Source organism: Salmo salar, chromosome ssa27, assembly GCF_905237065.1.
Source record: "Salmo salar chromosome ssa27, Ssal_v3.1, whole genome shotgun sequence".
NCBI classification, from domain to species: Eukaryota; Metazoa; Chordata; class Actinopteri; order Salmoniformes; family Salmonidae; genus Salmo; species Salmo salar.
This window is the reverse complement of record NC_059468.1, coordinates 9,062,501-9,079,899: the sequence shown is the minus strand read 5'-3', so window position 1 is coordinate 9,079,899 and position 17,399 is coordinate 9,062,501. Positions and strand designations below refer to the sequence as shown.

The following is a 17,399-nucleotide window of genomic DNA, read 5'->3' as shown; positions in this document are numbered from 1 at the left end:
AGCACTCTGCATACAGAGAAGCAATATCATTTATAGAAATAATTGCTACTCTAAAAATACATACCACAATGCATTTGCTGACGGTCATTGGTGGCATTCTTCATTTCCCATATGCTGCGGCTATGGATGGTGGGAGGGGAAGGAACGAATGAATGTGGGCCTGCTCGGCTCAGCACACAGCACTGAGGTGGAAGCACAGAGGTATTTAAGAGCGTCTGCTCTCTCTGCAAAGAAGTAATCAACAGGCTGGCCGGTGACCTCGCTAACAATGTTTTTAATAAACATGACCTTCATTAGATTGAAAGAGAAGCTGGGGAAGGGAGTTACGGATAAAGGGTCAGAGGAGACAGAGGAATACATTTCGGCAAAAAAAAAAATGCAGGAAATTACAGATTGGGAAGGAGGAAGCATAAAAAACAGGCCGTGAGAGAGAGAAAAAGGGGTGGGGGGAGGTGGATTAGCTAATGTCATGGTCCTTTGTGGTTCAGTTGGTAAATCATGGCACAGATAACACCAGGGTAGTAGGTTCAAGTCCCAGTACCATCCATAATGTAAAATGTTTGCGTGCATGACTGTAAGTTGCATTGGATAAACGTGTCTGCTAAATTACTTTTCTTCTTTTCTATGAAGGAGAGACATGAGGACAGAAAAGGAGCAGCGGACGGATCCCATTGGGCACAGACGTCAATTCGACATCTATTCCATGTTGGTTCGATGCAATTTCATTAAAATGGTGTGGAAACGACATTGATTCAACCAGTGTGTGCCCAGTGGGATATAGGATTCTGAGGGTGTCTGATGCTCCCTCGACCCCCCCCAGGTATCTTGCTCATGTTTGTTCTGACGCCTTCTATCTCTCTCTCCTCTATAGACCATTCCATCTATCTCTCCCACTCCCTCTCTGTCTATCCCTGGCCTGTCCCGCTCTCCCTCTCCCACTTCCTCTCTATCTATCCCTCTCTTGTATCTAATTCTCCCTGTTTCTATCTCTTTCTCCCTCAGCCTCTCTTCCATTATCTCTCCCTGTCCCTCTTTCCCTAACCTCTTTCCTCTGCTCGCTCTCCTTCTCAAATCAAATCAAACTTGTATTGGTCGCATACACATATTTAGGAGATGTTATTGTGGGTGTAGCGAAATGCTTGTGTTTCTAGCTCCAACAGTGCAGTAGTATCTAACAATTCACACAAATCTAAAATAAATATTAGGACGAGCAATGTCGGAGTCCGGTGTGTGTGTGTGTGGGGATAGATGGATGGATGGATGTGTGATGGGATGTATAGACATTATGTGGATAGAACATTTAGTATATCTGTAGAATATGTAGGATAAAATAGTATTATATACAGCATTAGTTGAACAGGATGGCATTTACTAGAATACAGTATAAACATATGAAATGAGTAAAACAGTATGTAAACATTATTAAAGTGACCAGTGATTCCATGTCTATGTACATAGGGCAGCAACCTCAAGGTGCAGGGTTGAGTAACTGGGTGGTAGCCGACTAGTGACAGTGTCTAAGCTCAGGCCAGGGTACTGGGTGGAGACTGGCTAGTGATGGCTATTTAACAGTCTGATAGCCTTTAGAGAGAAGCTGTTTTTCAGTCTCTCGGTCCCAGCTTTGATGCACCTGTACTGACCTCGCCTTCTGGATAATAGCTGGGTGAACAGGCCATGGCTCGGGTTGTTGATGTCCTTTTGGCCTTCCTGTGACATCGGGTGTGGTAGGTGTCCTGGAGAGCGGGTAGTTTGCCCCTGGTGAAGCATCGGGCAGACCGCACCACCCTCTGGAGAGCCTTGCGGTTGGGGGCGGTGCAGTTGCCGTACCAGGTGGTGATACAGCCCGACTTGATACTCTCAATGGTGCATCTGTAAAAGTTTGTGAGGGTCTTAGGTGCCAAGCCAAATTTCTTCAGCCTCCTGAGGTTGAAGAGGTGCTGTTGCAAAGTGATATGTTTGCCGAGAAACTTGGAATATTTTCACCTTCTCCACTGCGGCCCCGTCGATGTGGATGGGGGTGTGCTCCCTCTGCTGTCTCCTGAATTCCACGATCAGCTCCTTCCTTGGTCTAGGATGTCAGGTAAGGTGGAGGTGATATGATCCTTAACTAGCCTCTCAAAGCACTTCATGATGACAGAAGTGAGTGCTATGGGGAGATAGTAATTTAGTTCAGTTACCTTTGCTTTCTTGGGTACAGGAACAATGGTGGACATCTTGAAGCAAGTGGGGAAAGCAGACTGTGATAGGGAGAGATTGAATATGTCCATAAACACTCCAACCAGCAGGTCTGTGCATGCTCTGAGGACGCGGGTAGGGATGCCGTCTAGGCCGGCAGCCTTGCGAGGGTTAACACGCTTAAATGTTTTACTCACATCGGCTACGGAGAAGGAGAGCCGCCTGCGTCAGTGGCACTGTGTTATAACTGCACTGTCTGTATTCGATCATATTCCCAGTCACCTTGCCGTGGTTAAATGTGGTGGTTCGCACTTTCAGTTTTGCGCGAATGCTGCCAACTATCCACGGTTTTTGGTTTGGGTAGGTTTTAATAGTCACAGTGGGAACAACATCCCCTATACACTTCCTGATGAACTCAGTCACAGTGTCAGTGTATACATCAATGTTATTCTGAGAGGCAACTCGGAACATATCCCAGTCCGCGAGATCAAAACAATCTTGAAGCATGTATTCCGATTGGTCAGACCAGCGTTGAATAGACCTTAGCACAGGTGCTTCCTGTTTGAGTTCCTGCCTATAGGAAGGGAGGAGCAGAATGTAGCTGTGATTTGATTTGCCAAAGGGAGGGTGGGGGTGGGCCTTGTAGCCATCCCGGAAGGGCTAGTAACAATGGTCGAGAGTTTTTGAAGCGCGAGTACCACAGGCAATACGTAAATAGAACTTCGGTGGCGTTTTCCTCAGATTTGCTTTGTTCAAATCCCCAGCTACAATAAATGCGGCCTCAGGATATGTGGTTTCCAGTTTGCACAAAGCCCAGTGTAGTTCCTTGTTCATTGAGGGGTGTTGTGGTATCGGCTTGAGGGGGAATATACACAGCTGTGACTATAACCAAAGAAAATTCTCTTGGGAGGTAATATGGTCTGCATTCGATTGTGAGGTATTCTAGGTTGGGTGAACAAAAGGACTTGAGTTCCTGTACGTTATCACAATCACACCAAGAGCAGTTAATCATGAAACATACACCTCAGCCTTTCTTCTTTCTCGAGAGTTCTTTATTCCTGTCTGCGTGATGTACTGAGAACCCAACTGGCTGTATGGATGGGGACAGTATATACCGAGAGAGCCATGATTCCTTGAAACAGAGTATGTTACAGTCCCTGATGTCGCTCTGGAAGGAGATCCTTGCCCTGAGCTCGTCTACTTTATTGTCCAGGGACAGAACATTAGCGAGTAATAAACTCGGAAATGGTGGAAATGGTGGATGGTGTTCAATCTGGGATAAGTTAAATTGCCTTGGAGAGTACGAACAAAGGATCCAATTCTGGAAAGTCATATTTCTGGTCGAAATGCTGGTGAGTTATCGCGGTTCTGATAGCCAAAAGTTATTTCCGGCTGTATGTAAGAAATAACACCAAATTTGTTTTACAAATACTCTTGCTCCCACTCCCTCTCTATCTATCTCTCTCCCTCTTTTGTGTCTCCTTCTTTCCTCTCATCCCTCTATCTAACTCCCTCTCCCTCCCTTGTGTCTCCTTCTCCCCTCTCCTATTTCTTGCTCCCTCAGCCTCTCACATGCTTCTAAGGGTTTTATTTCTCCAGAGCCCCATTTGGCCAGTCCTAATGAGTTGGTATTTAGCTGGCTCACGATCCTCAACTTTGACCCCAGGGGAGTTGGCGGATTACAGGTCTCCGCCAGTGGGTGTCTCGGTTGTCACGCCACAGTAAAGAACTGGCAAAGGTGCCTATCTACATGCCCAATGCAGTGCCACTGTAGATTAACAACCTGTTGCATTTCCGGCCACAATGGAAACCCCCAAATGAGCGGCCATATTGTTACACAAAGCTCTATGACCAGCTTTATTAAATGTATGTGTTTGACAGTAGGCCTATTTATTTCAGATATAAGTATGTCATATTCCTTGGCTGTTGTTTTGTTGTTTGATGGTTTGGCGCTAAGGTGGAATAAAGGTTTTTCAAGGTAAACAGAGACAAAGAAATTGGCAGGGTCTGTACACAAACACAGCTATTGCAGGGAAGGTACACCTGGGATAAACGAAAGAATAGAGAAAATAAAAATAAATGTATACCAGAGGCAACACACACACACACGTCAACTCTTTATTTCAGTCTCCATACCTTGTCTTTCTCTTACGCCTCATTCAGCTCTCTCTCTCTCTCTCTCTCTCTCGATCTCTCTCGATCTCTCTCTATTCCTAGACATGTACTGCACATACTTTACAGGGCTTTGTAACAAAAACCTGCCTAGGTGAAAAAGGTCCACAGACTTATTCATCAAACGGTATTCATCGACTCTGTCAGATTCGCCCAACCAGCTACCAATCAAGCAACTGAACAATAAACCTGCCTGTCAGTAGAACTGACTCAGAGAGAAATACAAAAACACGGCTGATCCGAGATGTGTAATCATTTGTGTTGGTCAGAGTCGTAGTGTAGCTGACTGCAGCTCAATTGCCCTCCTCAGAGGAAGCGAAACGAAGACCGACGTTTCCGGTTGTACTGGTACAAGAGGCTGTGGCCTAGCAGGTAGAAGCAGTAACTTCATCAAGCCAGAGTGTGCAAATGCAATGTCAATTTACATTTGATCAAATGGGATTTACAATCGATGCCATTAGCCAAATGTTAGCTCTCTCTGCTAAGGGAGATGGAATTTATGACCCGATTAAAGCGCAATGTTCACAGAAAGCAAACCGATCCGTTCTACGGTGTCCTCCACGCATTATAGGTAGTATTATATACTTCGAAAGTATCATCCCCACCATAGTCAAGTACAGAGACCCACCATGTCCCTTCATACCAAACCGTTTGCCTGAAAAGAGAAAAATGTAATAAATAACGACCAAGGTTATATGGCCCCCTGAATATATTAGATCAAGACGACAGCCTAGGGACATTTTTTTTTAACCTGAAGACTTTTTGGAAAGAGCACTCAGCTCACAGTAAAGGCAAATTATTAATTCATGGACATTCTGTAGTTCCTCATCGTGGGACATTATCAGGTTTTGTGCTTTAGAAGTAGAGTAGAAATGGCAACACCTACACTATATCCCTGATATACCACAGGCCTATCTGCAATGTATACACACTGGCTGGCTGCACTGTGAATATGGAAACAGTGATACAAGAGGCACCATCAAAGTGAGTCACCGAGACAAGAAGCTTAAGTTGGCTATCATTGCAGTCCTAATTTATTTATGACCTGCCAAACTACACACAGCCGATAAAAACAGAAAAGGAGCATTTGTTTGTTTTGAAAGTTAATTTGAACAGTAGATATATCGTCTCCCAGATATGCTTGTGATAAACGAGAGGGTGCCTTCTTTGGTCATTGTGCTCTGATACTGAGAATGATAGTCTTTAGGCCTGATATCTGAATAGGCCAGGGGTGTTCAACTCTTACCCTAAGAGGTCTGGAGCCTGCTGGTTTTCTGTTATAACTTATAATTAATTGCACACACCTGGTGTCCCAGGTCTATATCAGTCCCTGATTAGGGGAAAACCCACGAAAAAAATGCGGAACTGGCTTCGAGGTCCAGAGTTGATTTTGAAGGGACTAGGCTACGCAGCAGTCCTACCTAGACTAAATCCAAACAAGGACGATAGAACACTTGGAATGAAGATATGGTTCAGAAGTTTCAGAGTGGCTTTCAAACAGGGTCTGGGTGTGTCGAAGGTGGGGTCCTGATCACATGATTCTGTCACGTACATTCAGGCGGTCGTCTTTGGACGCAACCTCACGGCGGGCCCCCACCTCCAGCTCATTACTTCAACGTTAAGTTGGATGGAAGGTTTAATTTTTTTTTTAAACATTCGGTCGGGAAAGTTGAGCAAGTTTCATGGTGGCTCCCCTGGGTGTAGCCAAACCAACCAACACTTTGACCACCGTCACCATCGAGGAAAGCCAGGGCCACTTGGCTTGTCTCTAAAGAAGATGAAGCTAAAATGGCCTCCTTTCCCCCTCTTAGCAGAATAGGGGATTTCAGTCCAAGGCTGCAACGTAACTGATAACGTCCCGCAGCCAGCAACCATTCATTCATACACGAATGACACAATGGAACACCTCAGACTGAGTGCAATTCTCAGGGATGAAGAATAACTTTTCTAAAGGAGCTCAATTTGAAAGGATCATCAGGCATCAAATGGAAGAAAACAGAATGAAACTACCTGGACTTGTCCACAAAGAAAAAGGTTTTCTGTTGCTTGAAAACGTTTTCCGTTGTGTGCCCGAATGAACACAACCCACCCTTGCCTGGAAGTTGGAAGCACAGAGCTGAATCCTAAGGTGATGCTACAGGTGCAGCCCTTCTCCTCCACCTCCTCTGTCTCCTACTCAGTGGACCTGCACTTCTGAGTGTCACATTAGTCTGATGATTTAATGGGACAAGTCCCCACAAGTCCAGAGTTACTCAAGAGGCTGAAACAACGGTCTGAAAGAAGCTTCCCCTGAGCAACTTGGGCTTGTCATTGTCAGATTTGTTTCTCTCCATAAAGGAATCCCTCAGAGATTGCTTTGCCGAAGTCATTCGGAGGCCATGATATCAGCCGATGACAAAGTAACATGTGTTTCAACATCCTCCATTAACTGGATGAAATAGAGCATTTTGGATTAGGACGAGTTCCACAATCGGTTTCACTGAAAACGACCTAAATTAGACTGTATGGCCTGTTACACATTGTGTGTGTGTGTGAAACTGTACAACACATGAAACTAGTTCCATTATAATCCAATTGCAAATCCCACCCTCTTTCATGCTCATAGGTCCAGTCCAGAACAACTAACAAAAGAAAACATGTATGGTACAGTGTCATCAACTGAACAATGGGGTTTCAGGCAGACAGTCTCAAGATCCCATGCTGTGAAGCACTTGAGAACCCCAAACATGGAGGGTGTCCCTTCAAGGCTATATATCCCATAGTGATCAATGAAAAAACGTGTTTCAACTTGCTCTAGGATAGAAATAAAAGGCCTACAATATTGGTTTTCAAAAGAATCCGAATATATGCATGGACTGTTAAAGAATGCAAATATGATTTAAACATGCCACCTGCCTATAGGTAAGGTATTTACTCAATATACACCCAACAGTGCGAGTGGGATAGTTTTCCTAAGGAATTCTGATAAGATCAGAGCAAATTACCTTCTGCACAGTTCAGAACTGCAATTCAAAGAGCTGTCTTCCAATAAATTCACACATAGTCGGGAGCACAGCTGACAGATGGGTACGTACAGAAAGCTCAAGGATTGATTCAACATCTGAAAGCTGCCTTGGGCAAATACCAAGAGATGTGTCATGAAAAAAAGGCTACAACGTGTTCTCCGTGGACAAGAAAACAATAAAAATGGACACATGCGCATAAACCGGTTTCAAACGAAGGCAATGTGTATACTAATGGACGAATGGTAATGTACCCAGATTTAAAACGCCGATTTGGGGGAGATAAGAAAGGTACACATTTCTTTCATCACTAATGTAAGTTATGTGTGGTGACTCAGAACGTGTGTGTGTGTGTGTGTGTGTGTGTGTGTGTGTGTGTGTGTGTGTGTGTGTGTGTGTGTGTGTGTGTGTGTGTGTGTGTGTGTGTGTTTGAGTGTGAACAAATGCCCGTGCCAGTGTGTGTATGTACAGTAGGTTATGCCTGTGCAGTGTTCGTCTGGAAATAGTCAGAGCACTTGGAGTATGCAAGCGCATCAATGACAGAGGGGTCAAAGCCTCGCTCACCGTCCGGTTGTTGCCTATCCATCAAACTAGCTGCCAATATGAACACATTTAGCCTCGAGAAACACTACGCCACTAATTCCGGTCCCCGTGCATAACATTCAGCACATTTTTGAAGGGCAAATCTTGGAACACTTCTTGAAGGAAACCTAAACATATCACCCTCACAGCAAGGAGCAAATACTCACTGTTTTTCAGGAGCCCGAAACTCTGTTCTCCCCTCGTCTCTCCATCCACAATACATCCATTCCTCTCCTGGCCATATCCTGCGGGTTATTTCCCCGTTGTGTTGCCTGTATATTTAAATGTTGCACCTATACACAGTATCGACCTTTTCTTTACTCAGCGAGACTACATGTTGCTGACTACATCTCTCTCCCTCCCTCTTTCCCCTCTCGCCAGTTATTTTGTTAAAATTCCGTATATACGCCTCGTCACCTAGCAACCTCCCTCTTCATCACTCCCGCGACACGTGTTGAATGCTAAACTTGTCTTCGTGGATTTTTTTTTTTACGATGGAGTGGATGGATACACACACACACACACTCTCAGTGGTGTATCAGTATGCTATCAAGATATTTATTACAACTCTCCCTCCCTGTCTCCCTCCCTCCCTTCCCTCTCTCTTTTCCCCTCCCCTTAAACCCATCTGTAAACCTATATTCCTCCTCCTTGCTCCCTCACCCACATCTCTTCTCTCTCTCCACGTAAAAAAAAGAAGCCAGTTTATAGATACATTTAAAAAAAAATACAAAAAATAACAACACCAAAGGGAATGTAAGCCTTGCACTTCGCGGTTATGTGTGTCTTAGGGGAATACATGATCATTGCAATTGTTTATAATAATTCAACTCTGGGCTGAACTTTTTCACTGTAAGGGAATTTTGGGACTTGAAACTATTACACACAGATAAATAACTTATTCATGCATATGCATGCTTGTTCATGCATATGTTACCTATAAAGAATAATGTGTTATTTAATTACTGTAATCCTGTCTGCGTTGATCTGGTAATTATTTGATGTCACAATGTTAGGCTTTTGCAATTGTTCTACTTCTGTGAATAGGTGCTATAATTAGCCCTTATGGGGAATAACAGAGAAAAATCCTTTTTGATATTTTCTGCTGAGCACCAGCCATTTTGTCCTCTATGCTGGACATAAAATGTTTGACTGTAGCAGAGAAGAAGAGAAGACATGCGCCTCTGTACCATGCACACCCCTTTTATCTTGATGTAATCATTAAGGGAAATTGTGTGTGTGTGTGTGTGTGTGTGTGTGTGTGTGTGTGTGTGTGTGTGTGTGTGTGTGTGTGTGTGTGTGTGTGTGTGTGTGTGTGTGTGTGTGTGTGTGTGCGTGTGCGTGTGCGCGAGCCTCTGCCTTCTGTGTCTATGTCTCTGTTATGTTTCAACTGAATCCACATTCACTGTGAAACCACTGGTATTTTTCTAGGGGCTTGTTTTCATGGGTAAATATAGAGCTGCCACGCTGCCGATCGGTTCTGTGAAATATTAAAAATAGTGCCTAATTAACAGGAAAAGTGGACACCCATCCTGGTCGGTGACCCTGTTGTTTTGTAATTGGAGGACAGGGCATTGACCTCTCACCATGAGGTCTGGTAGGACGGAGAGTGAGTAATAGGAGGAATATTGTGGTGAGGGATAGGAAGCTGAAGCAGCCTTTCATGAATATATTACAAATCGTGGAACAGCTGAAACAAGCTGCCAAAGGTAAAACAGTACTAAGTGGCTATAAAACCACATGGCTATGTTACCCTACAAGCTCTATCATCTCTGTACAGTCACTGCTTCTGAGTGTGTTATTAAATACCTAAAGGAGATAAAAAGCTAACCAAATCCTCCTTAGCTAACCAATCTATTCATCTTCGAGAATAATTACAGAGAAATTGTATTGGAAAGCTGCCATGAAGAAATGACTGTGTTTCTGCACACGTTTGAAGGCTGTGCCTCAGTATTGGAATGGTACAATTAAAACAGCATATTCATTCTTTGTTAATAATTGAGTTTAAAGCAACTGATATTCTCAGAGAAATATGGCAGCGCACTTTTAACTTAGTCTATGATAAAAATGTAATGTCAGAATTCTCCCTTTCTCCGTTCTGACTGGGAATTCAATGGAGTTAATTGCCTTGAGTTTTTCTATTAAAAAAAATACAAGCAATTGACACATTCATTTTTTTCCTCACAGCAGAAAAGGAAAGTTGAGGCAAAAGGCATGAATGAAGTGGTAGCTTGACTGAATACAGTGAAGTGACAATACAATTTACTATTTAACAAGGTTATAAATCAAAGTTTGTCAGATGCTTTCAGATCTCAAAAGTGGTCTGATGTCAAGACGAGTCGTCAATCCCAGGTACATAGCGATTATGAAAATAGAGATTGAGGCGCATATAGCTGAATATGGATATAAAGCTGGAAAAGATGGCACTGGGCGTTAACCCACTGCGGAGCTCTGAAAACATCTGACAAACCTTGATTTTGGAGTGAACTATCACTTTAAGTCTTGTGACACTCCTTGTTCCCAAAATATCCCAATTTAAGCAACAACAACAACAACAACAATCACCTGAAAAACAAATCAAATCTAATCAAAATGTATTTATAGTGCATTTTCACAAAACATATCTCTCTCACCACCAAATATCATGTAGACCCAGATCTGAAACTTGGCCTAAGTGAAGGAAGCCTCAAAGCTATTTTGACAGGAGACATTGCCAGATCATTGGGAGGATGATTTGTAAACTCCCAGCCTTGGTGAGAGGGAACCTAATAGAGGCGCCCAGACAGAGACATCCACGGCATGTCAGTATCTCTGCAGACTTAACGATGGAGACGTACCGAACACGTATAGACTTGATTGGAGCGTTCACTGATAACATGCATGTTACTAATGACACAATTAAGCAAAAAAAAAAGAGCAAGATCCCTACTTCACTCACTCATTCCCTGGCTCATTAACTCGCTCACTGTTCCTATAACAAGCTTACATTCCGTCCACGGTGAGCTCTGTTGTAAGTGTGCATCTCTTCAGTATAATAAGGCCAATGAAGATGTGTGTTTACGTTGCACAACCTCAACCCTACCCACCCATTACTCGTTAATTGTTTGATTTCGTTTACTTCTAGCGTTTGGGGTTCCTGCCAGGTGTGTCAGGTGGGTGGGGGTTGCCCCTTTGGGACAATTCCGTTGAATCCATTGCACCGGGCAAGCTCAAACAAGCGCAGCTAAAGTATTTGAAAGAAAACGTACACTATTTGAACCCAGGTCTGCCATGTTGACAACTGTAGCGAGATTGCAAGAAGTCAGGGGGCAGTATGTCCAATGACATTCAATTTATTACCTGGAGTTGAACACTTCTAAGTTTAGGGGGAATGGGGAAAATAACAAATCAATTGACAGTCTATCTATCAGCAGGCATTCCAGCCTATAACCACAGCCCAGCAGAGCTGTGAGAAAGAGTCTCTCATTAAGAGCTCTATGCGGAGCTGTCCAAGCTAAAATGACTTTAAAGCTTTAGTGTTTTTTTTCTCTGTCCATGGTGCTGAAACATTTCTAATGTGGCATCACATTTTATGAGTCATTATTGCTAAAGTGTGTTGCTGCAAAGTGCAACGTTAATATACGTATGAGGACCTGTCCAAGGTGCTGAAACTGTGTTTTAGCACTGGTTTAGCATTGGCTATGCACCGTTTTCTACGCACATTTACAATGCATCATTACTAAAGTTCAATGTAAGCCAGTGAGTGTTTCATATAACACAACAGTCTTACAAGCTTGTTAAAATATACTGAATGTCTCATATTGGAATAACACATCAGCATTCACCTTGAGACGGTCACTATATATATTATTTATCAGCTTTAGTGCAACATTGGTTTTTGGCCAACAAAACGGATATTAACGATTAGCTTAACTTTGCAAAAGCTATAGGAATCTCAGCCTGTCTGCTTTTTGCAGATCACTTTTATACATTCCCTCTCCGTGATTAGGTCACATTATTTTCATTCATCCGGAATTGCTTCTTACCACAACCAATCATTGAAATGCCATTTTTCAGACCTCCCAATCGCAGAATCTCAACATCTCCCTGATAAGGAAGCCTGCAATTTCTTCGGTTCCCGATCTGAAATAGAAATTTCACCAAAAGTCAAATCAGTGTCTTCATCCCTTGAATGTATGTTGAAATAAAAATAATTCAATATGCATTTACCTTATCAATTCTGTAGCCCTGTTTTTTTTTTCAAGTGCAGGCAGACAGACGGACAAGCGGACAGAGAGGTAAAAAGAGGTAGACAGGTCAAAAGAAAGTCAGCCAGTCAGAAAGACAAACAGATTGAGAGCTAGACAGACAGACAACCAGCAACTCTGTAAATACAGCCGATAACCTTTGACCCCCCCACTCAGCTGGCGAGGGGTCCTAATGTGGCGTGAAACTGTAATCCTCTCCAGTTTTATAGTCTTGGTGAGTCTAATCTTTGTGCCGCAAACCCACGACAACCTCCTTTTTTTATTTGCATGGTTGACTCTATTGTTGGACATCGTTCCACCTGGCGGTTTTCTGCTCATTAATCATAATGAACATCATGTTCGAATGGATCCAATAGAGGTTTCCTCTGTGCACCTGTGAACCCGGAGTACATCTCCATCTATTCCCCAGACCCATATAAGTGGCTGTAAATGTGGAGAAGTCAAAGAAAAGAAAAGTCTAATCAGACATCTGGTCAAAACTATCCCAGAGTTCTTTGTCATGAGTCAGAGGACTTTTACGTTCGCCACCAGAGATATTGGACTGTGGCCCGAAATGACCTACAGTCAATGTACTGAACTATGTACGTGGTGTGTTCAGCCTATGGGTGCGTTAGTAGTTTGGGTTAGATTAGCTACTCCCAAACCTGGTCCTGATGTGCCCTTGAACATTGCTGTTTTTTATTCACACTAGGCTGGAGGACTCGCATAGGATGACTGTGAGATCATTATCAAGATCCAATGTGAAAATCAGTATCACATCTTGGATGTACACTGAGTGTACGAAACATAACATAGACTGCCTAGGTGAATCCAAGAAAACATATGATCCCTTATTGATGTCACTTGTTAAATCCACTTCAATCAGTGTAGATGAAGGGGAGGAGACTGGTTGAAGAAGGATTTTTAAGCCTCGAGACATGGATTGTGTATGTGTGCCATTCAGAGGGTGAATGGGCAAGACAAAACATGTACAGTTAAGTCAGAAGTTTACATACACCTTAGCCAAATACATTTAAACTCCGTTTTTCACAATTCCTGACATTTAATCATAGTAAACATTCCCTGTCTTAGGTCAGTTAGGATCATCACATTATTTTAAGAATGTGAAATGTCAGAATAACAGTAGAGAGAATGATTTATTTCAGCTTTTATTTCTTTCATCACATTCCCAGTGGGTCAGAAGTTTACATACACTCAATTAGTATTTGGTAGCATTGCCTTTAAATTGTTTAACTTCGGTCAAACATTTCGGGTAGCCTTCCACAAGCTTCCCACAATAAGTTGGGTGAATTTTGGCCCATTCCTCCTGACAGAGCTGGTGTAACTGAGTCAGGTTTGTAGGCCTCCTTGCTCGCACACACTTTTTCAGCTCTGCCTACAAATTTTCTATAGGATTGAGCACAGGGCTTTGTGATGGTCACTTCAATACCTTGACTTTGTTGTCCTTAAGCCATTTTGCCACAACTTTGGAAGTATGCTTGGGGTCATTGTCCATTTGGAAAACCCATTTGCAACCAAACTTTAACTTCCTGACTGATGTCTTGAGATGTTGCTTCAATATATCCACATCATTTTCCTCCTCATGATGCCATCTATTTTGTGAAGTGCACCAGTCCCTCCTGCAGAAAAGCACCCCCATAAAATGATGCTGCCACCCCCATGCTTCACGGTTGGGATGGTGTTCTTCAGCTTGCAAGCGTCCCCCTTTTTCCTCCAAACATAATGATGGTCATTATGGCCAAACAGTTCTATTTGTGTTTCATCAGACCAGAGGACATTTCTCCAGAAAGTATGATCTTTGTCCCCATGTGCAGTTGCAAACCGTAGTCTGTTTTTTTATTATGGTTTTGGAGCAGTGGCTTCTTCCTTGCTGAGCGGCCTTTCAGGTTATGTCAATAATATAGGACTCGTTTTACTGTAGATATAGATACTTTTGCACCTGTTTCCTCCAGCATCTTCACAAGGTCCTTTGCTGTTGTTCTGGGATTGATTTGCACTTTTCGCACCAAAGTATGTTAATCTCTAGGAGACAGAACGCATCTCCTTCCTGAGCGGTATGACGGCTGTGTGATCCCATGGTGTTTATACTTGCATGCTATTGTTTGTACAGATGAACGTGGTATCTTCAGGTGTTTGGAAATTGCTCCCAAGGATGAACCAGAATTGTGGAGGTCTACAATTCTTTTTCTGAGGTCTTGGCTGATTTCTTTTGATTTTCCCATGATGTCAAGCAAAGAGGCACTGAGTTTGAAGGTATGCCTTGAAACACATCCACAGGTAGACCTCCAATTGACTCAAATGATGTCAATTAGCCTATCAGAAGCTTCTAAAGCCATAACATAATTTTCTGGAATTTTACATGCTGTTTAAAGGCACAGTCAGCTTAGTGTATGTAAACTTCTGACCCACTGGAATTGTGATACAGTGAGTTATAAGTGAAATAATCTGTCTGTAAACAATTGCTGGAGAAATTACTTGTGTCATGCACAAAGTAGATATCCTAACCGACTTGCCAAAACTATAGTCTGTTAACAAGAAATTTGTGGAGTGGTTGAAAAACTAGTATTAATGACTCCAACCTAAGTGTATGTAAACTTCCAACTTCAACTTCATGTGCCTTTGAACGGGGTGTGGTCGTAGGTGACAGGTGCACCGGTTTCTGTCAAGAACTGCAACGCTGCTGGGTTTCTCATGCTCAACAGTTTCCCGTGTGTATCACGACACCACCCAAACGACATCCAGCCGACTTGAAACAACCGTGGGAAGCATTGGAGTCAACATGAGCCACCTTGCAGAGTCCATGTCCCAACAAATGAAGGCTGTTCTGAGGGCAAAAGGCAGTTCAACTCAATATGAGGAAGGTGTTCCTAATGTTTTGTACACTCAGTGTATGCTTGATTCATTGACAGATCAAAGTTAGGATGAATACTAGTGTGCACGGGGGCTCCCAGAACATAACTCAGGAGAGACTGCTTTAGATCACGTAGAACCTCAATTGTACCTGGTTGTATCTGTTCACTGTCTCCTGAATACCATGGGTTTATGGACTTTAGGGAAATGCGCTCAATGTTTTGTGGCTAGTCTCATGGTTCCATGAGACAACATTTCTAGGGATATGATGATTTCTGTTTGCTATCGGGAATTTCTCTGCATGTTTGTCGACTTTGCGTATAAAATGATGGGATTTTGTGTTCAAGGACACTCTTTGGTAGGGTCTCAACTCCGGTATAGGTGACCTACAGTAGCTGTTGTGTTGAATTATACACTGCTCAAAAAAATAAAGGGAACACTAAAATAACACATCCTAGATCTGAATGAATGAAATAATCTTATTAAATACTTTTTTTCTTTACATAGTTGAATGTGCTGACAACAAAATCACACTAAAATAATCAATGGAAATCCAATTTATCAACCCATGGAGGTCTGGATTTGGAGTCACACTCAAAATTAAAGTGGAAAACCACACTACAGGCTGATCCAACTTTGATGTAATGTCCTTAAAACAAGTCAAAATGAGGCTCAGTAGTGGGTGTGGCCTCCACGTGGCTGTATGACCTCCCTACAACGCCTGGGAATGCTCCTGATGAGGTGGCGGATGGTCTCCTGAGGGATCTCCTCCCAGACCTGGACTAAAGCATCCGCCAACTCCTGGACAGTTTGTGGTGCAACGTGGCCTTGGTGGATGGAGCGAGACATGATGTCCCAGATGTGCTCAATTGGATTCAGGGCTGGGGAACGGGCGGGCCAGTCCATAGCATCAATGCCTTCCTCTTGCAGGAACTGCTGACACACTCCAGCCACATGAGGTCTAGCATTGTCTTGCATTAGGAGGAACCCAGGGCCAACCGCACCAGCATATGGTCTCACAAGGGGTCTGAGGATCTCATCTCGGTACCTAATGGCAGTCAGGCTACCTCTGGCGAGCACATGGAGGGCTGTGCGGCACCCCAAAGAAATGCTACCCCACACCATGACTGACCCACCGCCAAACCGGTCATGCTGGAGGATGTTGCAGGCAGCAGAACGTTCTCCACGGCGTCTCCAGACTGTCACGTCTGTCACATGTGCTCAGTGTGAACCTGCTTTCATCTGTGAAGAGCACAGGGCGCCAGTGGCGAATATGCCAATCTTGGTGTTCTCTGGCAAATGCCAAACGTCCTGCACGGTGTTGGGCTGTAAGCACAACCCCCACCTGTGGACGTCGGGCCCTCATACCACCCTCATGGAGTCTGTTTCTGACCGTTTGAGCAGACACATGCACATTTGTGGCCTGCTGGAGGTCATTTTGCAGGGCTCTGGCAGTGCTTCTCCTGCTCCTCCTTGCACAAAGGCAGAGGTAGCGGTCCTGCTGCTGGGTTGTTGCCCTCCTACGGCCTCCTCCACGTCTTCTGATGTACTGGCCTGTCTCCTGGTAGCGCCTCCATGCTCTGGACACTATGCTGACAGACACAGCAAACCTTCTTGCCACAGCTCGCATTGATGTGCCATCCTGGATGAGCTGCACTACCTGAGCCACTTGTGTGGGTTGTAGACTCCGTCTCATGCTACCACTAGAGTGAAAGCACCGCCAGCATTCAAAAGTGACCAAAACATCAGCCAGGAAGCATAGGAACTGAGAAGTGGTCTGTGGTTACCACCTGCAGAACCACTCTTTTATTGGGGGTGTCTTGCTAATTGCCTATAATTTCCACCTGTTGTCTATTCCATTTGCACAACAGCATGTGAGATTTATTGTCAATCAGTGTTGCTTCCTAAGTGGACAGTTTGATTTCACAGAAGTGTGATTGACTTGGAGTTACATTGTGTTGTTTCAGTGTTCCCTTTATTTTTTTGAGCAGTATATTTAAATCAGACCACTTGTTTTCTCACTGGATGGACGGGGATGGAGGATTTGGCTTCTATAGAACTATTAGAGCTAATATGTCGTAACAGAGTTTTGTGAACCTCAAACTTGATATTTTACAGAGGTCAAAATATTGGAGTCACTGGTCAGCGTAATACTTCTGTATGGAGAGGAAAATCAAAATGGTTCCACATAAACAATACAATAATGATCCTCGAGAATGATTCATTCAACTAATGAACAGTCTTGTCACAGCCACAAACCCCAATGAGCAAATTCACAATGTAACTGAAAAATGTGGTATTGGAAAAAAAGTACCAAGTTCAAAGAACTATTTGTAATCCAAAGGTAAAACCCTTCAAAAAACATACAAAA

General features: G+C 43.5%; 1 protein-coding gene across 1 annotated transcript in view; it reads right to left on the bottom strand.

Annotated features, from left to right (window-relative positions):
* The window catches only part of LOC106588445 (glutamate receptor ionotropic, NMDA 2D), a 64,671-nt gene extending 56,217 nt beyond the window's left edge, over window positions 1-8,454 (bottom strand). The window contains exon 1 of the mRNA XM_014177454.2: window positions 8,099-8,454. The gene's annotated coding sequence lies outside the window, so the exon portion shown is untranslated. The remainder of the gene's footprint in view (window positions 1-8,098) is intronic.
* Window positions 8,455-17,399: the final 8,945 nt, after the last annotated feature.